At 36.6% G+C, this 25,295-nt stretch overlaps 1 protein-coding gene across 1 annotated transcript in view; it reads left to right on the top strand.

Annotated features, from left to right (window-relative positions):
• Positions 1–1,615: 1,615 nt before the first annotated feature.
• lrfn1 (leucine rich repeat and fibronectin type III domain containing 1) overlaps positions 1,616–25,295 on the top strand; it is a 194,729-nt gene continuing 171,049 nt past the window's right edge. The window contains exon 1 of the mRNA XM_038303445.1: positions 1,616–2,295. The gene's annotated coding sequence lies outside the window, so the exon portion shown is untranslated. The remainder of the gene's footprint in view (positions 2,296–25,295) is intronic.

Genomic DNA, 25,295 nt, shown 5'->3' with positions numbered 1-25,295 from the left:
ATCAATATTCACAAAGGAGGACACTGAGAGCATGCTGCAGATGTTGGTGTTATGATTACAAACAGGTTATCACTGGCTTTCTTCTGCTTTTCTGAGAGGCTTAACCATTGTGTCCCGTTCCTGCTTTTTTGTTTATGTTTCGCTCACTGTGGAAATATTTGTATTTATTTTTTTCAGTCAGCTTGATGTCTGATATCTGTTGGCAAAGAGATTTTGTACAAAATGACAGCGAAGCAAGCCTTAAACGCGTGGGTGGGGAAGGTGTTTGTGTTTCTCGTTATCTAAACCAGAGTACCTGCACATTTTGTCAAAATGTACTGTCACGTACTGTACTGTCACAAGTGTTAAACTCTCATTCAATTTATAATTAATTCTTGAAGGAATAATTCAAAAGTTAACTATTATAGAAATAAAGTATTACATTGTTAAGATGAGGCTGCTCAGTGGGTAGCTCTGCTGCCTTACAGAAAGAAGGTTCAAGGTTCGATTCCCGGCCCGGGGTCTTTCTGCATGGAGTTTGCATGTTCTCTCTGAGCATGCATGGGTTCTTTCTGGGTACTCTGGCTTCCTCCCACAGTCCAAAAACATGACTGTTAGGTTAAATGGCTTCTCAAAAGTCCCCTTAGGTGTGTGTGAATGGTTGTTTGTCCTGTTTGTCTCTGTGTTGCCCTGCGATGGACTGGCGACCTGTTCAGGACAGGGTGTATCCCGCCTGTAGGCAGCTGGAGATAGGTATCAGCACCCCTTGCGACCCCACTTGGGATAATATGGAAAATGGATGGATGGATTATTAAGATGGATGGATAGAGGGAAGGAAGGAAGGAAGGAAGGAAGGAAGGAAGGAAGGAAGGAAGGAAGGAAGGAAGGAAGGAAGGAAGGAAGGAAGGAAGGAAGGAAGGAAGGAAGGAAGGAAGGAAGGAAGGAAGGAAGGAAGGAAGGAAGGAAAGTGGACAAATAACATAACTTGATTCACTGAGAGATGTGTGAACAAATGCTGTTTGGACCCCACTTTTTACAAAGCAACAGAAAGTACAGTCTCTTAATGTAAATATTTCTCTGTACTTTTTTTTTGTTTGTTTGTTTTCCTTCATACATATCCAGACATGAAAAACCTGCACATGAAATCTACAACTTTTCCATGCTGTGTGGGAATCCCATTCCTTCCAGATGTGTTGCATATCATTAGAACCTGAGCAAGAACCAGTGGACCAGATCGCGCCTGTAGTGGGAATAAATGTTATATTTGAAATGCAGATCCCCTCCCTCCTCCTCCTCCCTTCCTGTGTGTTGTTGCAGTATCATATTGTGTTGGACCATGAGCCACCAGCCCAACCCGGAGTATCACAGACACCCCACAGCATGCCTCTCCTCCTCTCTCTCTTCTTCTAAATTAATAAACCCATTGAAAACTCTCCACAGAACAACAAACCCCCCTCAATGTGTTCGCTTTGAACGGAGCCCTAATGACATCACATTGCTGCAATGCTGCGCTGTCTGTGAGAGCTGTCAGTCGCTTCCTGCGATAACCAAGGAAGCGTCCTCTGGCCGATCCAGACATCATCATGGCGTGACGCGGATGCTCAGTAGAACGGACTCCCTATTTGTGCAGGTGGATGCTTATTTTTGTTTTCCTGGGATACAGAAAATAGTCCTGCCACATTCCCCCCCACCCCCGGAGGAATCGAAGAAGAAGCGGACGGAGCAAGTCGTGTATGAAAACTAATTGCGCGCATGACTGCGCATACTATTGGAGGAGACTGCGTGCGTTTCTGTGTCTTTGCATGGGTGGGATTCCTCCATCGCCTCTGAGACATTGGGAACTTATGGAAAGCAATCGCTCCGGATATGAGCTGAAACAGGAGCGTTGGTTTGCAGGGCTGCGATCAGAAGCAGAACACTATAGTGTTTAAATAGAGTTTTCTTTAAGGCTCCGGTTTGACGCACACGGCTTTCTCTTTTTCAGGATAACTCGCTTCGAAAAGAGCTGCAGTTCTCCATCCGGACACCATCTCCTCTTTCTCTCGCTTTCTATCTTCACTGCAATACATAAGGGGTCTGAGGTTTATAGAGAATGTAACCCGCCTTGCTTTTTTTTTTTTCTGGAATATTTGTATTATAAAACAATCCAGAGAGACTTTGCGCGACCAAGCATCTCCAGCTCTTCAACCTCGGACTATCCCGAGGTTTTTTTTTTTTTCATCTTTGGATTTCGCGGATTTCATCTTTGCATCTTCAGTCTTTAATACTCAATCGGGATCCTACTGGGATTTTAGGCGGGGTTTCTCATCCTAACAGGTAATCAAATACCCTAACTGTTTTATGTCGCTTCACAGCTTGCAGATGTATGTATAAAAAATATATACACATAGAGAGAGATGTATAGGCGCTTCTTTCTTCCCGTTTATTTTGCAGCACAATGCAACTTGATAGGAAGGTGATGTTGTTTATTAAAATGTTTGTAATACAGTCATTTGTAAGATCCAACTGCGAATTGGTGTGAAATTATCAAAGGAGAATGGTGTGTGACCAGTTAAAACATGTTCCCTGGCATCAAACCTTTGGCATCAGAACTATTAGTTCCACTTTTGGCAAGTCCTGGAATGTCAAATGGAGTTTTGCAGCTCTCACAGTTGTGTGGATGAAAGATCTATCTATCTATCTATCTATCTATCTATCTATCTATCTATCTATCTATCTATCTATCTATCTATCTATCTATCTATCTATCTATCTATCTATCTATCTATCTATCTATCTATCTATCTATCTATCTATCTATCTATCTATCTATCTATCTATCTATCTATCTATCTATCTATCTATCCTGATCTAATCTAATCTATGTAATCTATCTATCTATCTATCTATCTATCTATCTATCTATCTATCTATCTATCTATCTATCTATCTATCTATCTATCTATCTATCTATCTATCTATCTATCTATCCTGATCTAATCTAATCTAATCTAATCTATGTAATCTATCTATCTAGAACTGTTTAACTGTCAATGCATGATGGGCCCAATGCAGCCCTATCAGATGGTGAACAGTGACCCATGAGCTACATTTCCAGACAGAGGTGCACATGGATGGTGGAAAATGGCCTGGGTGTGTCTATATCTGCAAGACAGCAAATGCATTACATTTTTTTTAATTAAAGATATACATTAGCAGACACATAAGTAGAAATGTGCTGCACCGGGAGTGATATTATTTTCCTTTTATTGCCCAGAGTGAACGGTCACATCGTAGATCTGCAGAGCCTGGACGATGACGATTAGTAAAACTTGTTAGAGCTAACTGGTGTGTGGCATACAGCCAGATTTGTGTAAAAGGCTCCAGTGTGATGTGTTTGTGCATCCTCAAAGTGAGTGAGAGGCATTTCAGAGTTGAAGATATCTGTCTAGATGACTTGGATGAACGGATACAGCAACAACACATACAACAGTCTGGCATACCATTACGACCACTGACAGGAGAACAGCATAAATATTTTTTATTTCTTGTAGCATATATATAACAATATATGTTGTATTTTGATTGATTGAAATAGAAAATTGCAATATTTATTTAACAGTTTTACAAAGACTAAATTGCCACAGCTACATGTCTCAGTCAGAAACATGTAGATTTTGTGGGGTGTCGTGGTCATAGTGATCAACATCAGCAGTTGAAGGATGTGAGAGTGGACAACCAATAACAGGGTCCTTATTGCAAATGGGGAGCAAATGTCATCCCATGTACTCTGATCCATCTGATGGGCTACTGTCGCTCATGGTGTGCTGAGGACGTTGATGCTGGTTCGGACTGAAAGTGCTTTTGCAGTTATTTGCTTAAGGGGATGATCAGTCAGAGGGACCAGCTGAGCTCTGCTCACTGCAGAAAGCCCAGTTAATAGTCTCATTAGCATCAGACCTTAACTGGAGATCAATTGAATACCTGATTTTACACATAATATTTAGTTTTAATCCAACTGCATGGCTATGATCATTTGTTTTGTTTACCTGGAGATAAAATGTAACCAGGATGCACTGTGGGTTGAGGGCAAGCAGGTAATGTGATGATCTGTGTTACAAAACAAATGTTCATTTTCATGCTTGGACATGATTCACTATTTCTAAGTTATACTTGTTCCTAGTAAATCCCAAACAATTTCAGTTTTGTAATTGTCAAAATGTTCCTGAAAATAATTCCATATATTACTGATTCAGGTGTCTAGGGTAGTCTGCCTTAACAGTGTTAGAGCTACATTGGCATCCAAATGGGTTATCAACACAGTATAAGGCGGTTGGTCATAAAATTAAACATGAATGTTTTATACACCTCATGATAGTCATGTTATCAATGTTGAAAATGATAAGTAGTGTCTGTGAATGCAGCAGGAATTTCTTTATCTTTATTATTTGAGGAAAGCTGGTTGCTGTACAGACCAAGTATCCTATTTTTAGAATGTAATTCCCTCGAAGTATCTCTTTATTCCTCTTGGTTCCCAAACAGAAGCATCAAGAAGAAAAAAAGAATCCCTGAATGGAGGTTTAGAGGTTGTAAATTAAGACTGAGTTGAGGTTAGATGTCAGTATCTTCCTTTGAATTTAAGGGAACTTTAACTTTAGCTCTGCTATATTTGCACAATACCTTCCAAGACCCCATTGGACAGCTTCCTAGGTACCGGGCAGCTGTGTGGTTATATTGTAACAGACAGCAAAAGTTCCTGCAGTTGTAACAGGGCTGTGAAAAAAAATACAAATCAGCTTTATCTACATGCATCGTTTTTACAAGTGATACAAGCCTGGTATACCACTGTTTTACCATACTTTTTATGATGGATACACAGGACATTGCTAAAAATATTTGTGTTGCACTCTATTGTTAAAAAAAAAGTGCTTTTGGTACGAGTTTAATCTAATTACACAGCATCAAAAAGGTTTTGACATAAAACAGAGGTTAATGAGTTTTCCCTCAAAGGAAGGTTGATACCCTTGAGCCTTATTGGATTTGTAATTTGAATTAGCAGTGTGAGCAGTGGGACTCTTATGTATTTATGTGTTTTTTTTCTGGCTCTTTTAACCAGCTGTGTGATGCAGTAAGAGGTGATAATCATGTCTTTGGCTTGTCAGGTTGTTGCAGGATGTTACAGCAGAAGCTCAAAGCACTTGCTGTCATGTGTTTGTCTAATGAAATCAGACAGGATGGTCATTATCATCATCATACTTTATTGCAGACACTTCCATCTTCAGCACTGCTAACCCAGGCAGAAGAAAAAGATCTTACCTAATCAAAATAATTCATAAAAGCACTTACTAAGGCATGCCTGCAAGAGGATGTATATTTGTAGTTTTTTACTTACTTTTTTACTTTCTAAGTTGCTTTATACAAGCTATGAGATGCAATAAATGGGTTCTCAGTGCTTTGTCATTCTGCTGTATTGCGTTACAGCAGCTGCTGTGGTGCTGGTGTCATGTGTTCTCATTATAAAATCGGGACTAGGAGAAGGTTATCAGCCGCAGCAGGAATGAAAGAATAACCGAAACAGAGGCTATTGATCTGTATTCTGCTGCATGAAAGACTTTATAATACAACATATAGAACAGCTTTTGTTGTATGTGCTGTATAAAAATAGCCTGTTGCCGTGAGTCATGTTAAAAGCTTGACATTTACACTGAGAGCATTATTTTCTGTAAAGATGGCTTTTATGATACTTTTGGCATTGGGCCTGTGATGGTAGATATAATTATTTATGTGGCACGTGGCTGTTATTACAGTTAGATATGGCTTTATTATGACAGTAAAAAATAAATACATATTTCACTTAGACACATGTGCAAGGATAGAGAGTCCTAGATCACCCCATAAAAAGTCCTTCTGGGTGGCCTTAATGTAGATCTACTGTTGACTGTAAAATAGATTACAGTATCAACCAGCAGCCACCCCAAGTGAATCAAGACTCATAAATAAAGATAAAAGTTTGAGGTCATCTATCACCATATTCTTAAACCACATCCAGGATCTTGCACTTTTGCAGTAATAAACACCAATGTAAGAGAAGGTATTTCTGCTTTGGCCTGTGGTTACCACTGCATACAGAATAACTTGCCTTACACCCCCTTTTATCAACGTTATCAGTTAACACCATCAAGAAAAAGACTATAGCTAAACAATTAGTCTATTTTTCATTCTGACTGCACTGCAATGACATATGCTCTAACAATCCTGATAAGTTAGCGGCCTGAGAGGACGGCATTCTTGGAACAGAATGTGCATTAAATTACTATGAATTCAAGTGTGATTTGCATATTTCAATCAACCTTTTTTGTTTGTCTCTGAGTTTCTTGCACAGAACAGTCAGTGGCATAAGGAAGAGAAAATTGGAGATGTAACGGTTTGTGATCTGAGTTACGGCTGAAAACAGCCACTCTGTATTGTGTTAAATAAAATGATAAACAGTCACATCAACTCTGCCTGCTTAAGCTGCCCTCTAACCCACATAAAACTCACTGAAAATAGAGGCTTCATGCAGGTGCAATCCCAGAGTTTCCCTGCAGCAGCAGGTTATCACACAAGGAGAAAAATAAACCAGATGCTCTTCCTCACCACTTATTTTGGCGATGAACTTCAGCACCTTTCAGAAAATGTCTCTGACTCATCTAACAAACAGGGGATCTGTTTAGTTAGGAAATTTGAATAAACAGTGAAATGTATTTAATTTTTATTTCAAATCACATTAGGGTGATGGGGTGAACTCTGTGGCAATATTATAGCAGCCCTGTGTCTGCTGACCAGTTGGACCCTGCTGTACAGGTGCATCTCCATCCAATGGAGTCCCCATCTTCTGTAACCACCACTGCAGCATTATGGCAAGAATCATTCAGACACTGATTGGTTGAACGTCTGCCTTAATCTTCAACAAAATGCTGCATTTTTGTATCAGAACACAGATGACTATGTTGGTGTATGAGTATTGATAAGTTCAAGCTTCTCAGGTTTTTCTGTTATTCCCACCTACCAACGAAAATGTTTTTCTGGTTGTTACAATATGGCATTTTTACCTATTATCCTCCCAGTCTAATGTAGTAGCAGAGGGAAAAATCAGTGCCGAAAATTTTATTTTTAACTCACCGGCTAAGTGAACCGGAAGATAAAATATTTTACCACTCAACCATATTTTTACCGGCTAGAAGAAAACACATCAATAATGCCCTCTCATATATTTTTAAGGAACATCTTATTTCACTAAGGCATTATGTTGAATGCAAAATGCAATCAAATATAATGTAAATTTATTAAATATAGCTGTAATTTACAATTTGATTCAATTGCAATTAAAAAAGTGTAAATGCAAGATACTTTTATTTGATAAATTGGCCATAATTAAAATCAATCAAAAAACAGCAAACTACTTTGTATCATCCATAAATAAAAGCGTAGCTTTCTTCCACCGGCATGGACGTTGCAAAACCATATTTTAATCTTTCCACGTTTGTGTTGATTTATCCATTAGCAGTTTCTGGGTTGTTTCAATTGAACCTGAGACATGGACATGGCATTTACTGCGTTTGTGATCACGGAGCTCTCCAGTTTCATAGATGGACAGCCAGTGACAAATTAATTGTGTCTGTTCTCCTTTGCGTATTTTCTGCACACTGAGCAGCTCATTAGCTTAGCGTCATCATCATAAATAAGCAAGAAAACACAATCTTTCCAAAAGCGCCATCTTTTCATTAAACTTTCTTTTTGCCGTCGAGCTGTAGATACCTGCTCTCCCTCCGCCTCATCAGCATGTTGTCCTTAAGAAAGTTTGTTTGCTTCTACTATATACCGCCACAGTTTGCCTAGCGGCAGAGTTGTTAAATAACGTGGTGTTTGGGCTGTGTTCCCATTACGTGCATCTATCTATTGGCATGTGAAGGACAGAAAGCGGAGGAACAAGGGACAGAGGGAAGACTAACTGAAATAAAAGATGAAAGGACGTGACTGAAGCACAACTGTGGTCCAAACATTTACTTACCTTGTGGCGAATGGTGCTCTGGCATTAACTCGCCAAATGTAGTCGCATTTGCCAACTGGCGAGTGTTAATTTCGGACACTGTGAGATATTAATATGCCAGGTTTATGAAAAATGAATGAATATGTACCCATTTTTAAGCAATTGCTATCCAACTGAGATAAACGCTAACCTTATTCAAATAGATATAAGTAGCTTGGTGGGAGAAATAAACCGAAAATGCCTGTGAAACTTGTCTTTAGGTGGTTTTGCAGCCAGCCATTATATCACTTCTACTTTTGCCTGTATTTACACTTTTATTTGTAATGACAGATTAATCAGAATGAAGTAAGTGTTACATATAAGCATGGGGAAACATAGATTTTAGCTGAAGAGTCTAGAAAACTGTTGAATTTGCTTTACAAACTTAAAGGTTGAAAAGATAGGGGTAAAATGCACAGAAAGTGACTGCAGCTTCATAAACTTGCTGCTGTTAACTCCAAGGTCTATAAAGCTCAACACAGTGGTTTAAGAAGCTGTTACTTCTTGCCTCAAAATTACTTTCATTGACAACCATTTAGCTACTGTATCTGCTCTTCACTTTCATTTAGGTATAATATGGTGCAGTAGTTATTTGCTGTGAGATCTCTGTCTTTTAATACATGGTCCCAGATAAATAAATAAAGCGAAAAAAGGAAACAGTTAAGCATGAGCATACACAACGATTAACAGAAGTTGTGCCAAACAGCTTGGTAATGTATACATTTCAATAAATAGAATACAGAAATAGGTCAAGAACATATGTTTATACTACTTTTTTAAGCAGTATTAAACAACTTTAATACACAAGTGTTGTAACACCAGTAACACAGGTAACTGTAACAGGAGTGCTGCTGTGTATTTTCTTCTAACTTCCTTCAATCTTTCAAAAGTTTGGTAACATTTTCAAATTATAAATACTCTGGCAGAGATATGTTTGAAGCAACTTTACTGTTGTTGCCCATGTTGATTATCTCCAGAATAGCATGGGCTGCTGCATGCGACAATATGTAAATGACTGGTATATTTTACCCTAATTAATAAAATGCCTGTAAAGAATATCCTTATACTATAAATATATTACATTTTTAAGCAAATGTTTTTTTTTTTTTATGTTTTTTTGCAAAGTGGTTTTATCTGGTTTTAACTATATAACTGATATAGCATATAAAATTTATAACACTAATTAAATAAAATTAATTTTGTGCTTTTATACAGCCTCAATTCACACCTTATGTGATCTCAAGGCACCTTACAGACATTGTTTTCTACTCATTCAGATACTGAATACTACTACATGCACAGTTAAACCTAAATGATCCTACGATCCTTAACTGATGTAATACACAATGAACAGTTGCAAAAAAATAAAATAAAAAAAATTACATTTAAAGTAATATAAATATTTTGGTAATCACAACTTAAAATCACCTTTAGAAGATTTAGATGTAAGATGATAAGAAAATTAAGAGGCACTTAAGATTATTTTTAATTCAACTGAATTGAATTCCTATAGTAAAAATGCCAAGGTGTTATCAATAGAAAAAAAATATATTTTTTTGCACTTTATGAATGTTCCTTATCTTTTTAAGTCAACAGAAATATATTTTCTGACAGTAAACAATAGAAAACATGATTATTTGTGAAATATTTTATAACATTTCAACTTGTATGTTTAGTGATGAACTTCCTGCATTTAAGGTTGGAAAGGCTCCCTGCCAACACCCTGATCCTCAGATCTGTTCCATAGATTTTGAAATTAGTCGGAAATGAGACCCTAATTTGTCAACTCCAAATTATTTCTCCAAATTAAGATCATTGCTATCTATTCTGACCAAGGCTCAAGTATTTTTTAGATTGCAAAATATCATTCTAGTGTATATAATACCATACAGTTAAGATCTGAGAAGAAAAGCTTGATTTGGCTTCAAGAGCTCTTCAAGAGCTTAGAATTATTTCACTTTAGGACTATGTCTCTGCACTGTTCCTACTTAACTTGAAGATAAACAACAAAGGATCTGAGTATAATGTGATACAAACCATGAAAGACTTAGAATAAGTGGTGTCTTTAGCTTATAAAAAGTAGTTAATTTTCTGAATATTGAACCTCGTATGCAGACACATGAAGCTGGGGGAAGGCAAGGGGAAAATAAGCGGCAATTAAGTGAGAAAATGTAAGGAGAGTGAGATACATGTTCCTCCCTGGGTAAGAAAATGTATTTAAGTACTAAAGATGTTTAAAAAAAAAAAAAACATTGAAGAAATTGCATTATCACATTTGTCCAAAAAGATCAAAGAAATCACTACCAAACCACTGAAGCAATGATGGCTAAAATTTCTAAATCTGCTCTCTAGGAATATTAAAATCTAAATGGAATAAAGTTGAGGTGCACTAATAGCACTGAAAACTGGAGGAAGAATGGTCATTAACAGACAGGACTCAAGAGGAAAAACACCTTCCACATTTTAGACTTTTTAGAATCAAAAATTTAATTGTAGGGAAAAGTTGAAACAATGCAATATTTCACTAAATGTGAAATATAGGTTCACATATAGTTTTCTTTCATATTTAACATTAAAAATAAAAAAGTATTATGTGTTGTTCAGAAAACTGTACATTTTATTAATACACTTTGAAGGAAAAGAAAATACAGTTTTTATATAACAGTCACCCACAGTCAGACAAGATGATGTACAGACAGAAGATGTGCATTTAATGAATTATTTTATAGGATTGGCATTTAGTATGGATATCTTATTGAGCAGGTCTCAATTGTGCAAATGGTTCTGGTACTAAATGGTAATGGTACTAAATGGTAGATTTTTGTATAGTGCATTCAGGAGACTGTTTCTCTCCTGCAGCAGACCCTACAGTAAAAATAGATCAACAGATTTTATTATTTTTTAACGGGTCTTTCAATAGATTCATAAGAAAACGTCAACAGAAATAAGAGAAATCAGCAAAACTTCCCAAAACCTCTATAAAGTACTATTTAAAACTGCATAAATCAATGTGCACAGACTACATCCCCTTTGTGCCTACTCATGTTTTGGATCTTCCTGACATTCATATTTTGACTTGGTAACCTTTGAAAATAATGATTCGAGCATGTTTCCTTTCATCTCTGAGGCTTTCAGCCTCTCATGGCTGAGCAGTATATCTGAATAAGAAAAAATGTCATTTATTGTCAAAAAGCATGAATGTGTTTCCTGACGTGTTCTTTTAATGACACAGCTAAGCTGCTGTTGTATTTTTCCGACAACTGCAGATAAAAAGATTGTGCTGCATGATTACTGTCACGTGTAAAATGAAGCTGTAAGAACAAACAAATAGTACATTTAGAGGTTTTTGGTTGCATTTTACAAGCAAATCTATGGGAGTCTTTTTAGTGTTAGTAAAAAGGGAATTACAACACTGGTAAATTAGCTAATATTTATCACAATATATTTTAATTTCAATCGATATGATCTAATTTCAAAATATTTTTTTAAAAGCATTAAAAAGAAGATGTCCACGATGTCAGAATTCTGCTGAAAAGGCACATGCGCAATGAATATTCATACAAGAGGTTTATTTTACAAACACACACTATTCTCCATGTGCATTTTGAAAATTTTGCAACAGATTCTCTACCTCCAGACGCTGGTATTTTACAGCCATTAATGCATGCTCTTTCTTTTTGCACTCATGATGTATTTTTTATGCCCCCGTTACTTCTGTCTAATCACGTGTGGTCCTGTTTCTGCTCATTGGTGACTTCTGTTAGTTTGACAGTGGTAATCACTGACAAGTTAAAATGTCTTTGACTGGCTACTTTTTCAGGAAATCCCACCCCTTGAGGCTGCACTGTTTTTATTTTTCTGAATATGGCTAATAATAGTAGAAAACATTTTCAGGGTAACTGCTGTTGTCTAAGAGTTGAATTCTGTCCTCATGTGCAAAAACTATCCATTTCATCAACAGACAATTTTAAAACACAATACCAGATTTAAAAATAAAAATGATTAACAGTAGATGCAGTAGATTATAAATGTCAATAACAGCCAATTTAGGCCAATCTTTCCCTCACCGGTGGAGCTAATTTTAGCTTATCTCATATGAAGCTCCAATCATAATTTCAAAGCATATGACGTCTACTGGTAAAAGACAATAAAAATTTTGTTAAACTAAGTTATTTAAAACTAGAACTCCCGAATTGCACACAATGTTGTTTGGCCACAATCCCCCTCGATCTGCAGTGCCTAATTAATGTTACCTTTCTTATTTGAATACATCCAAAAATGCGTCACCCAGAAGACCTACTCCAACTGGTTTGTAATCAGTTCCTACTCAACTCGACTCCACTGAATTGACACTTTCAGATCAGGTGTACTAAAGGAGTAAAAGTATTCCATGGAAGGGACTAATAGGGACTTTGAAACGATCCCTCCTTCTGGGGAAGATTGCAGTGACATTACATGCACAAAATTTTACATTCACATTGAAATATGTTAATGTTAAAAAACTACTGTTGAAATAACCTAATTGGAGTATTTACACGGGAATATGTAATCAGAATAAAACAGCCAATTAGACTAAAAACGTGCAGTACAAACATCCCAGACTGAATATTCATGGAGCATCTGGCCAGAACATCTAGCCGCTCAAGGCAAAAATTTTACACATTAGTGAGGGGTACACATGACCACAGTGTTCATGATTCAAGGTCACTTGGTCCTTACAAGGGTTTACATGCATATCTGAATGTCAATCAGCATCAGCCATCCCACTCAGACAGATTAAATCATTCAGATCCCAACAAATATGATTACTATCCTGTAACTTATGTCCATGTAAGCGTAAATAGTGATCTAGTAAAGAAAGAAGTCACTAACTTTAAAATCATCCTTTAACTGGAGAAAAAAACCCTGCAGATATCTGAGATCAGCAAAACATTTACAAACTACTCTCCAGGTTGCACATAAAAAGAACTTCTGATGTTAAAAACTGTTGTGCAATTTTTCATATGATTAAGACTATTATTAATAATTATAATTGTAGAATATAATTCATAATTAATTTTTTTAAACAAAATTGATTCACAGCAAAATATTTTTAAAAACTGTGATTAAACCAGTTATGGACTGTTTGAGTTAATCATTAGTAAATGTCCACAATCTGAGTGTAGAATTTTCATTGGTATTTATTAATTAGCCTTTTTTTAAAACTTTTTTATGGCCATTGTACACTGTCAAAAGTCCAGAACAACGAAATGAACTGTCTGCATTTGACCCATCCCCTTGGGGACCATTGGGCTGCCATTGTGCAGCACCTGGGGAGCAGTGTTGGGCTAAGGGTCTTGCTCAGGGACCCAGAGTTTCAGTACACAGGAGTGGGGCTTGAAATCAGAACCTCTGGATTCCAAGCATAATGCCCTAACTACTAGGCAACACTCCCCTATAAATTATGACACCACCTTCTCCAGTCACGTGAGTGTAAGAGAATTTAGGGTGAAGTTAACGAGTGCTTCCTGCCCACCAGCAGCTACCCAAACCCCAAATCAAGTTTTGTGTGCCAAAGTCTTCTTAGTGTTCAGGTCCTACCTCGTTATAGTGACTAGATTTAGGAGATAATCAAAGGTTTTTTCAGTGTTTGTCCAGAATTCCCCTTTTAAAGCCAATACAACTAGAGATGGTCCCCATTTTCCCTTTCTGTGATAACAAGCAGTTTTTTAGAACTTCCTTGAAGCATATCGAAACTCTCTCTTTGTGTAATTTCTAAAATCTTACTATGCCTGAGTTTTTGCTTTTGCAGGCATCATTAGAAAATACATGTTTATATGATGATTCACAACTAAAATGTTCTTTACATCATTTTTTCAGCTCTTTCTTACATAACGGGAAACCCAAGAAGATGAAAGTTTTGAGAAAGCCTTCAAAAGTTTTTCTAGCAGTTTCGAAGGCTCTTCAAAAGGGCATGTCAAAAATCATTACTGGAAGCATTGCATCTCTAAAAATGGATGCATCTCTAAGGGGGAAATGTAGTTTCAAATCGAGATTAAAGCTGGAGAACTGACTCTGTCCATAGAACTGTGCAGGAGGTGTTACAATGCTGAGCTTAGGGCTGCTGCAATCACAACGTTTTATACAAATTACTGCTCTAAACATTTTAATTGTCTGTTTCTGGTAAATTTATGATTATAATCACACCTAAACATAATAAAGATTTAAATATGCATTGATATCTGTCTGACAGATTACCTCTGTCTTTGATTTGCTTTCATCCTTAAAAGTTATCGAAAATTTTTCATATGAGGAAAAATCCCCAAATAAATAAATAATAAAAAATGCAGCTATCTAATAGTTTCATCTATAGTTTCATGTAGTTCAGACAAAACTATCCTATTCCCAGGTAGAATTAAATATTACTTCCTAAACCTAATAATTCTTGTGTTACTGTTGGCAACACAGCTGGTATCAAACTTTTTTTCATTTTTATTGGAAATAACTTTTTTACATTGCTATAGCATCTCAACAAAATTGAAGTCAGGTGTTTTACGAGGCAAGGGGTGCCAGAGCATTAACTGATGCTGTGCTTTGGTTTTTGTCTTATGTCTCAACCAAGGTGGTATTTAGCTTATGGTTAGGGCCTTGGTACTATGAACTGATACCTGGATATTTTCCTTTAAGGTTTTTTAGCTATAGACCAATGTTGTTTCAAGATTCTGAAAAAAACACGTGAAATAAAAGCTCTTACGAGCAGCTTTACTTCCTACAGATGCTCATAAACTACTCCTAAGGCACATGTTTAATGTGTTGCATGTGCAAATAGAGTACCATATATATCAGACACAAGTGCTTGTTTCTTCTCTCTGTGTGTGTAGTTTGACTTCCATGCGCTAATCACAGTACTTCAGTGGGTAATACCTTCAAAATGACAAAAGCTGACTTAAGTACACAGAAACAGGTCCACACAAGTAAGAGACAATCTATAGACGCATAAAAAGCAAACCACAAGCGCAGAAAAGGAGTTTGAACTCAATTCAATTCAATTCAATTCAATTCAGTTTATTTATATAGCGCCAAATTCACAACACATGTCATCTCAAGGCACTTTACAGTTCAACCAGATCATACAGTCAAATTGATACAAAGTTTTCTATCTAAGGAAAACCAGTTGATTGCATTGACTCATTGACTCAAATACAATCCCCCACACTAAGCATGCTTGTAGCGACAGTGGAGAGGAAAAACTCCCTTTTAACAGGAAGAAACCTCCAGCAGAACCAGGCTCAGTGTGAGCGGCCACTCATGCTTGGGAAATATTTGAGGCCTCATTATATTACATCTACACTCATAGAACATTTATAATGTGCATTGATAGTATTTTATATGCAAAAGTCTTAAACAATACTGCTCATTTGAGTATTTATTACACATGTATACTTTTAGCAGAATTCTGACGCAGTAGACCAGAATCTGTTATTCAGTTGTGATCCCAAAGTAGCAAAGCTTTTCACGTGACTCTCTGACCCCTCGGTTTCACTGGATGTGGAAGCAGCATGCAACTTATCTCAGCAACTCTAGTCAATCAGAGAGGGTCCACCAGCTGCGCCGTGGCATGTTCTTTGAAGGCTCCCATATGTGCATGCCACTCCTATAAGTTCTTCTATTATTGCTGTTTAACCTCACAAACTCCATGTCTATCTGGTGTGGAGGGGTTTGTTCAGGAGTTAATTCATTTGATGAAAAGCAAAGAAGATCAACCTTACAATTACCACACTCCATGTTCAGACAGTTTTACATTTTATGTAATAACAAATCCTGTTCATACAGGTAATTGACTATAAAGCTGAATATTTATAATCACTCATTATGAATCCAAAGAGAGAGAAAAAAGGATTATTAGATAAAGAGAAAAACGCTGATAGTATTGGCAACCCAGACAATTTATTGTATTATTGTTCTATGTTAAGCCGACAGGTACACTACTCTGGCTTCATGATGCAATTCTGACATGATCTGAATCAGATGAAAGGTTGTTCGATCTGCTCATTTTTACTCTTGCTGCAGTGCATTAAAAAAAGGCTTAAGATTTAAATAAATCCCAAAGTGCTCCATGCTTTGTAAGGTTTTTTAGCCATATTGTGTAAAATGTACTCTGCTAGTGCACTAAATTATTTGCAAATCACTGAGAGGTATGCTCTGGTCTCACGGTTTTGTAATATTTATTTCCAAAATCCCTTTTGATTAAATATTACTCTGAAAACACCTGAAATAAAAATATATAACTAATTTTGCCCTAATGGTGCATATACTTCCACATGAGATGTAGTTATCCTATCATGGATGACAACGGATTGTAAGAGGGATTAAAATGACAAAACTAAAAAGGTACAGTGAATAAAATTCCACATTGTTGAGTGTAAAACAGAATTGGAACTCATCTTTAAGTACTGTAAGAATAAAGCCCTCTATACTGTACATAATGATTCATGGTCCAGTATTGCAAGTCTCTTCTAGATGAATGCCTATTCAGACTGCTGTCTTTCAACATATTGCACCTCCAATTAAGTGCTCAGCATTAATGTAAATATCAGATGTTAAGATGAGTTATTTATTAGTTTGGTGCCTTTTATTTTTACCAATTTCCTTTTTGTATTCTTATTTTAATAATTGCTTGTATGGGTATTTTTTACTCTTACTTAATAAAACATATAATTAAGAAGCATTATTCTTACTTGAGTCCAGTTTCTGTGCACTCTGCCCACTTCTTTATATGTATTGTAATGCAGTTTTGTAAATAATCTTTTACGTTGAAAAAAATGTGCTGTCAGTTAATGAGAATCAATGACAGTGCAGTCAGAGGCCTCTGTGGACTTTAATTGTTGCAGGAGGTGTTGGGGGAGGTATGCGATACAAAGGTACCTAAATTAACAGTTTTATTACCACCCAGCTGGTTGAGTAAATGTGACAAGATTTTCAGGTTTGTCACACTGTTCGCACTCTTTGCAGAATGCCAACAATCAAATAGTCATATCTCCTTCACTTCTTTTTTGATTTTTTTGAAGTTTGACATCATTGAAGACTACACTCTTTTGAGATCTACAAATAACTCAAGATAGTTCTGGTAGAACTGTCACATATGTTGCTTATAGCCTACTTTATTTTGTAATAGAGCTTCTATTTAAGTTTATGTGTGATCTTGCAGGTTAGACATTGGGTTAGATGACATTTTAAATTTGTTTTCTTTTTAAGGTTACCCTCTCACAGCTTTGTATGAGTTTTACATTCAAATTAATGGATTAATTTCTTATCCACTTCAGCCTTACAGCAAATTGCCCTTTGTAGCCTTTGTGCACCTTGGATTAGCATATAGATTATAAACAGTGTTTATGAATAAGTGCCTTTTAAGTAAAACCTTGATCTAAGTTGGTCATGAATTTGATTTGCGTAAGAACTTGTAATGATAACTGAAGAACCAGTCAAACCCTTAGAAACCATTTAAACATGATAATTTAAATCTGACTTTCCTTTTTTACAATACAGAGGAAACAAAGCTATGAATATGCTTATCTGAGTATGAATGATTAATTGTTATAATAGTTCCATTAAGTATCAGCCATAATTAAGCATGCTATATTTGACCTATTTTAAATAGCAAGGTTCATTTAGGAAAAACATTTAACCACCAGGAAAAAGACATTCCGTTCAGATTGCTTTGGAGACTACTTTTTCTTTTTCCTGATGATATCCTGCAGAGGACTCCAGGTTGCCCAGTTCCTGTTGAATAAAGTAAACAAAATTGCTACGGAAAACTGTCATCCTAAAAAAGCGGAAAGCGGACCAGCATATGTGGCAGCCTTAAATTTCTTTCTTCTGACTCAACATTGGGGTTATATTATATTTTGTAAACAAGGGAAAACTGCTTTAAAAAACCTCAAAATGCACCAAATTTCATCTGCTGGTCTTCTACTTTTTACCTGAAGGTGACATTGATTTAGCTCATGCTTTCAGTTGCTGCATCTGGTCATATTGATCAATAACCTCTACTGGCGCAGCCTTTCCCTTAAGCTCCCCCGAGCAAGCCAATTAAGAGAGCTGTTCGCTCTTGTACAGAATTTGAAATGTGCACAAACACAATCTTCCCAACAGTCCCATTAAATAATGCATAAGAACGATATATTATTGTACAGCGCTTACTACCACAGGTCTCACTAGTCCTATTAAAACTTTCTGCTCTGAACTAAGAAGCATAGGGTTCAATGTAGTGCATTTAATGCACTCCTCAATCTTGAATGAGGCATTAGCAAAAAAGATAATGCCTTTGTGAATTACTACTCCCGAACATACCACTGTGATGAGAGACGGCTCTGTTCTCATTTATTGATTTGTTTGTCAGAAAGTCATATAGTGTACTCTTCAGCAGACTGCAAAACCTTGTTGGGTATCTTAATGTCTGGGGGCTATTAAAGGCTGAAAGACAACAGAAACATGAACTATTCCATTCAAATGAATACTTTTTTGCCTCTCTAATTTGCTACGTTTGTTTAGTTTTATTTTACTAAAGACATGCCGTCTTGCATTTTTGAAAAAGCAAGAACCATGTTAATGATATATTTATGTAGCCTATAGGTGCATGTTAATCCAAATAAAGCAGAAACCTTCTACTTATACTTTTATGTTCGGTAGCCATAATGAGAAGCTTTTTATTTTGACAGAGAATGGAATGTAAAATGCGCTGCCTCTTCTGCAGAACATATTTCCATTTCATCACAATCCTTAAAATGTGGTGAAGTCTTTGTTTAAAAACTCATGATTAATTGGGTTCTTACATTTTAACTTCGGCAGTTTTATAAATCAGAAATATGGAGAACATTCCTGATATTTCACTGTAAGTTCAGCCTTAAAAAATGCTGCACAGATAGCAATTTATCACTGCTGTAAGTGGAACTTGTTTCAATTATTTCTTAAAATGCTCCAGCTGGAATGTTTGTGTTCCTCACATCTTCCTTCATCTTTGTTCAACATATTAATGTGGAATTGAGATATAGTGTCAAGATGAACTAAAAAAAGGGTCTTTATGTAGATTTTACCATATTTCCTGAAGTATAGGGCTAAGAGCTGCACCCACAATGTAAAAAAAACAAAACAAATGTTGAAGTGTACTGAATATAAGCCGCACCAGGCTATAAGCCGCTGACATCTACTGAACTGCCCCCCACTAAACCTGTAGAGGGAGCTCAACATGTAGCCTCTGGAGGGATGAAAAGTAATGCTGGCTCCTATTAGCTTGTTGGCTTGCAGCAGTAAGAGCTTGTAATGAAAAATTGGGTATTTTTTGTTTCGTACCTTACTGGCTTGTTTTGTTTGTATGAACGCCATTGCGTAAAACGACTCTTGAATATGGACCAGCTAGAAGAGTGAGGTGCGCAAGAATGCTTTGACCCTTTTTCCACCTGGCTAGTTTGTGATTGTGCCTCTTGCGTAGTGGAGTGGAATAACATAGCGCAAACCACACTTCAAAATTTAACATAAATCAAAAATGTCTGCGTCTTTGCTGCGACAAGCTCACTGCGACACACCGCTGTGGGAGTATAACCAGCCCTTAAGAGCAAGAAATGTAATGATTTGGAATCTGAGTTGTGGCTTAAAACAACTGTATTCGGTTAAATAGAGTCATGAAGAGTCACATAATCTCCACCTGCATGCCCCCTACACAATGGAAAATCTCAGTGATAATAGCGGGGCCAGCTTCATGCAGGAGCAGGTTATTACAGACTGAAAAAATAAAAGAAAGAGAAAAATGAACCAGATCCACCTCCTCTCCCAATCTCATTATATGCTTAAGTCCACTTGCACACCTAGGGCATGTATGTGCCCCTCTTTGTGTATTTAAGTATGCATGTGTGAAGAAGATTGATTGGGAGAAAGGGTGCAATGAATTAACATTCATTTTTTTTTATTTTATCATCCTGCTGGGCTGATGGGTGAACTTTGTGCCGACTGCAGCTGCATTACCAGCCTGCTCCAGCTGTACAGTTAAAGCCTGCAGTCGCTACCTCTCTATCCTCCTTAACCACCTCCCCAGCATTATGGCAGCAGTCATTCAGACATTGGCTTGGTGTAACATCTGCCTTCATGTAGAACAAATTTCCATGTTTGTGTATCAGCAGAAAGTGGACTTTGTCTCTTTGTCAGTATTCATCAGCTTCCGCACTTTTCAGTTTGTTCTGGTTTCGTCTACCTCCCTGGACTCAATAAAGTATACTGCCCCTTAACAGGCTTCTGCGCCCAATGCGCAGGTGCAGACAATTAGAGGGACGATGTCGAACGTAACGAGCGAGGTGCAGCTTCCACCAAATTCGGTGAGATCCTTATTTATCTACCTGTTTGCCAAAAGAACACCGGTAACCCGACTGAGCCTGGATTCTTGGAGGCCAAAGAACCCCATCACAGTGACCAAAATCATCACTGTTACTGTTATTATATAGTGAATTAAATCATTACTGTTAAATTGTATTTATTGTCCAATTGTTTATTTGAATTCTTATTCTGGATTAGTTGGAGACATACACTAGGCTACTGTATATCAGCCCCACCAAAAATATTTTTCACCAGCCGCCACTGCCTATAATAAGTAGAAGAGTTTGCTTGGTAACAGAAGTATTGCAGAATTTGGTGATGGAAAGTGTCAATATTTTCACTGGACTCAGATCCAGAACCGCGCTGCATTCTGATATAGGCAGAGAAAAGGATTCATACTTTCTACCCCTCACTGCCACGTTAAGGTTGGTGGTAGGGCTGACTTCTTTGTAACGGTCAATTATATTGTTTAAATAGGGTTAGGGTTGATATTTAAATATAACCTTTTTCATTTCAAATTTGTGAGCAATTAACAAACTGATAATTATTAATATCAACATATATAAAAGCCTTATATCATTACCAATTTTTTAGCTATATTTCACAGCACAAGTTATCCAGAGGGAACATAAATCTCCTGAGTCTCAAGTATTTTACAGTTGTTTTTCTCAGATTACGCTGTGTTTTTATCTTTTATATGTGCAGCACTTTATCACAGCCATGGTTGTTCCAAAGTGCATTATTAATAAATAAAGTAGTAGTGGTAGTAGTAGTAGTGTTTACCCAACTCTATTTCTGTTTCCATCAACTCTGGCCAACTTTCTTACGTCTTCTGAAGGAAAGGGATGTAACATTACACCATGAGATAGTTGTCTTCACGGTGATGTGCACAGTTCGTTTACCAATTTTTAAAATGTATTGGATTCTAAGGTTAGACTTAAGTTTTGAAGTTAGACTAGATGACTACAGGATTGCGGTCTCTCCTGCATAATTCATGGTAAACATCTAACTTTTTTTTTAACATGGCTTTCTGTTTGCCACTGATGCATTAAGAACAGACCTTTTGAGTTTATAAATCAAAGTTGTCTTGTTTACAAATTGTTTCACCTGAGCTGGGGATAATCTTTACCTTTAGATTTACCACCTCCCTCTTGTCGGATTTTGTGATTAGTTCTCTCTTTAGCTAGCCTTCCAGTTTACAAATTCAATACTTTTTTATGCATATTATTTTATAAGCTAAACAGGGGCTGCACAGTCGCACATGTGCAGCCCCTGCACATGCACATTTAACTGTGCATGTGTGGCTTCTCTTGGGGTACTCCGGCGTCCTCCCACAGTTCCAAAAACATGACTGTTAGGTTAATTGGCTTCTACAAATTGTCCTTAGTGTGTGTGTGGAAGGTTGTGCGTCTCTGCGTTGCCCTGCAACAGACTGGTGACCTGTCCATGGTGTACCCCGCCTCTTGCCCAGACCGCGGGAGATAGGCACTGCGACCCTGAGAAGGACTAAGCGGGAGAAAATAAATGGATGAATGAATGAAGTCAAACATGTTTTTGACTTTTCTCTACTGTGTTTTTGTTGGTCGTTCATAATTCTGCTTAACTATAAATTTTCTCTCTACAGCACAGCTGTAATAGAGCTGTTTAATAACTATACCTGGATTATTTTTTATGTTTTTATTTAGAAAATTAGAATTGTGAATAATTTTACTTTTACTTCAGATTTATGCATTACTTGTGTGGGTGTGTCACAATCATAATACTTCAAATTACAGGTATGGTGGAGGATTTTCTTTTTCCAGGTGGATCATCCAAATAAGTGGTCCTCTTTATTGTCAATCATTCTGGTGATTTGTTTACATAAGGCCATCCTACATGCTCAGTCTTTTTCTCACCGCGGTTCTTTGAAAGGGCCGGGGTTATAAGAGAAAAAGTTTATAGGAAGTTTATGAAAAGAAAAGCCTGGGAAGACAGAAAAAAGACCGGAGTGTTTTTGGGAGATCCTTTCAAGTAATGGCTTACACTGAAAGCACAAGTCGGGCTTCCCATTGATGCCTCTGTTGCATCCATTTCACATCACTGCTCTTAAAAATTATCTACCTCTGTAACTTTCCAGGGAAGATAAGTTTATTTCTTTTGCCATTTTACATCATTAGTAGTTTTATGGTGGCCAGAGATACCTGCAAACACTGATACAAATATACTGATAGAAGAACATCTAGGGGGTTAATGAAAAACTTACGCTGGGAAAGAAAAAATATTGGGAGTTTTTTCATGCATTTGTGCTACAAATCTTATAATTACGGCTCTGATAACATAGTCCAGTATATTTTAATATTTTACTGGGGTTAACATAGGGCTGGGCGATATAGAAAAAAAGCTTATCGATAAAAAAAAATGCATATTGATCGATATCGATAATTATTGAAAAGATTTAAAACCATATTTTATGTGCAGCTCTGCCTGGACTTTTTATAATATTGCTAAATGATTTAATTTTAATAAAAAACACAAACACAGACTTCGAATTAAATCTTTATTTAACCAACTTTTTTAACCATAACAGAATTGTTTTAAAGAAAAATAACTTAAGAGACCTGAGTTATGTTATTAAATACTGACAAAGAATAAACTGAAGTGACCAGAAAAGTGACCAAAATAAATATAACAAATAAATAAATGCCCCCCCACCGCCGCCGCCGCCCCCGTTTCCTGCTTTAACCTGAGTTATTACTTTGAAGTTTCTGGCCCCTCGGCATTTTTATCTCAATTGTTAGAACTACGTGGGAAACTGCCCAGAACTGAAAATATATATATATTTCCCGAAGATTCCTCGGAGGAGAGCCGCGTCGGGGCCTACACAGCTCGTACTCCTGCGGCTGTGAGCGGCTGAGGTGATAAAAAAAAAAAAAGTTGGTTGTCTTATCAGACTTCGTTTTCACTGGTTCCCGACACATTTTCCAGATGACTGTGGTTTGTTTTTGGTCCGACTTGCCATGACCGAAATACTGCCAGACTGCCGAACTACAAAAACCCTTCTTTGAAACAATTTCCTCCGCCTCTCCTTGCTGCATCTTCATGTGCTCTGTGTTGTGGTTTGAGAGGGCGGCGCTTTGTGACGGCGTGCCTGGGTCCGCGATTGTGATTGGTTGGGAGGAAGCAGTGACTAGCATAAACCTACATGCTAGGCTACAATGAGAAGGAAGGCAAAATGCGTTTCTTTTTTATCGAACTTTTATCGACCCTCTTTTTTTCTATTGCGCCACACGTCTATCGATCGATATATATCGTTATTGAATTATCGCCCAGCCCTAGGTTAACAATAAGAAAATGATATGATATGATGTTGTATTAGTTACAACACAGCCATAGTCTACAGTAACATTCACACAATGTTGGATGTTAAAGGAATCAAATTTCATTGAGAGTTTTAGACAGAACTCCAGTTAGTCAAGTAATTAAACTTTTATGATCCTGTGTCTTAAAAGAATCAGAATCATTAATCCATAGGAACATGAGTCAAAAACAAGGAATCGGAACCAGAATCATTCAGACTCATATGATGCCCAACCGTATTTGTGGCAAATATTTTGACCTCACAAAAGTAAATATTAATTCAAGAACCCTACATGAGGGGCTTATTTACATACCATCCAGTATATCATTTTCACATGCTGCCTGTTAAGCGCAAACATTATTTTAAGTTAATCCTTTAATAATTTCTTAGAACCTAACATCATCTTAACAACTGCAGTAGAAATTTCCAAAGAATTTGATTGTGTCCTTGTAGCTACTGCGATATTTAGAAAAATCTAATATTTTTCTAAATATTTGTTGGGGCTGTTTTATGAAATGTTATGATTGGTTCATTGTGAGGGTAAAACAAAATATCTTTTCAACTATTATCATAAATTTGCTCTGTGTGGAGACCTAAGAGTTTTATAAGAGTTTTTAACTGTTGTGATGTTAAACTACTGAGCTTTGTTACTGTTAGTGCAATCAGATCCCAGAGCAGGCCTGCATTAGTGCTTTGTTTACCCTCAAAATTCTGTCCCAGATATCACTGTCTGCTAGTTATTTTTAAAGTTAGCACATTTTCTACACCAATTAGTTAACAAACGGTTAACAGTTTTCCTTTTTAAGGTAGAAAAGTAAAGAAATGTCAGTGTGCTTATATATAGGTGTTAAATTGCATTAAAAGCTTCATTGTTTTATGACTTCGACTCATTTGTTGACATATTTTCTATATGACTGAGGCCAAAACTGTAAGAAAAAAAAATACTGTTTCTGCTTTATAGGAAAAGTTGAAACAAAGCTTCAAAAGAGGATTTTTGTCAAAACCTTTTTTTAGAAGGATTCTTTCTGTCTGTAAGGCGCTGACTATATAAAAACAATGTATGGCTTTTCAGTATTCCTCCAGTAGAGCCATGTGAAGTGGATCAAGTGCACTTTATTTCTTGCGCAGCTACCGGCAAGCAACAATGCAGCTTTGGCCAAAAATAGCCCTATACTGACCTCAGGGGTCTGATAGAGACCTTTGAGTCTCTAGAAAGGAAATATTTATAGAAAAACATTGTAACAGAAAATAATATATAATATTAAGTGTAAAATGCAAAAAGTTGGTGCACTGTTGTGTTGTTGGAAGATATTTTTATCCTTTGAATTTTTCCCACATTTTGTCTAGTTAAAGAGACAAATTTCAGTGTATTTCAATTTATGTGATTTTTTATTAATTATCAAAAAGTAGCAAATGGTTATGAATTAAAATAAATAAAACACAAAGTAAAAGATGGATCTGCCTTTTTGAAACCCCTTAAAAGTATATCCCTGTCATCATTAATAATTACAAATAATCTGAAAAGTAAAATAAATGTCTTTTAACATTTTTCAAAATAAAAGGCTTGGATTATATTTCACCTCTTTTAAT

The sequence above is a fragment of the Cyprinodon tularosa genome, unplaced genomic scaffold, assembly GCF_016077235.1.
Source record: "Cyprinodon tularosa strain WSP-4 unplaced genomic scaffold, ASM1607723v1 ctg51, whole genome shotgun sequence".
NCBI classification, from domain to species: domain Eukaryota; kingdom Metazoa; phylum Chordata; class Actinopteri; order Cyprinodontiformes; family Cyprinodontidae; genus Cyprinodon; species Cyprinodon tularosa.
The sequence above is the reverse complement of the archived record's forward strand: the minus strand, read 5'-3'. Positions and strand labels throughout refer to the sequence as shown.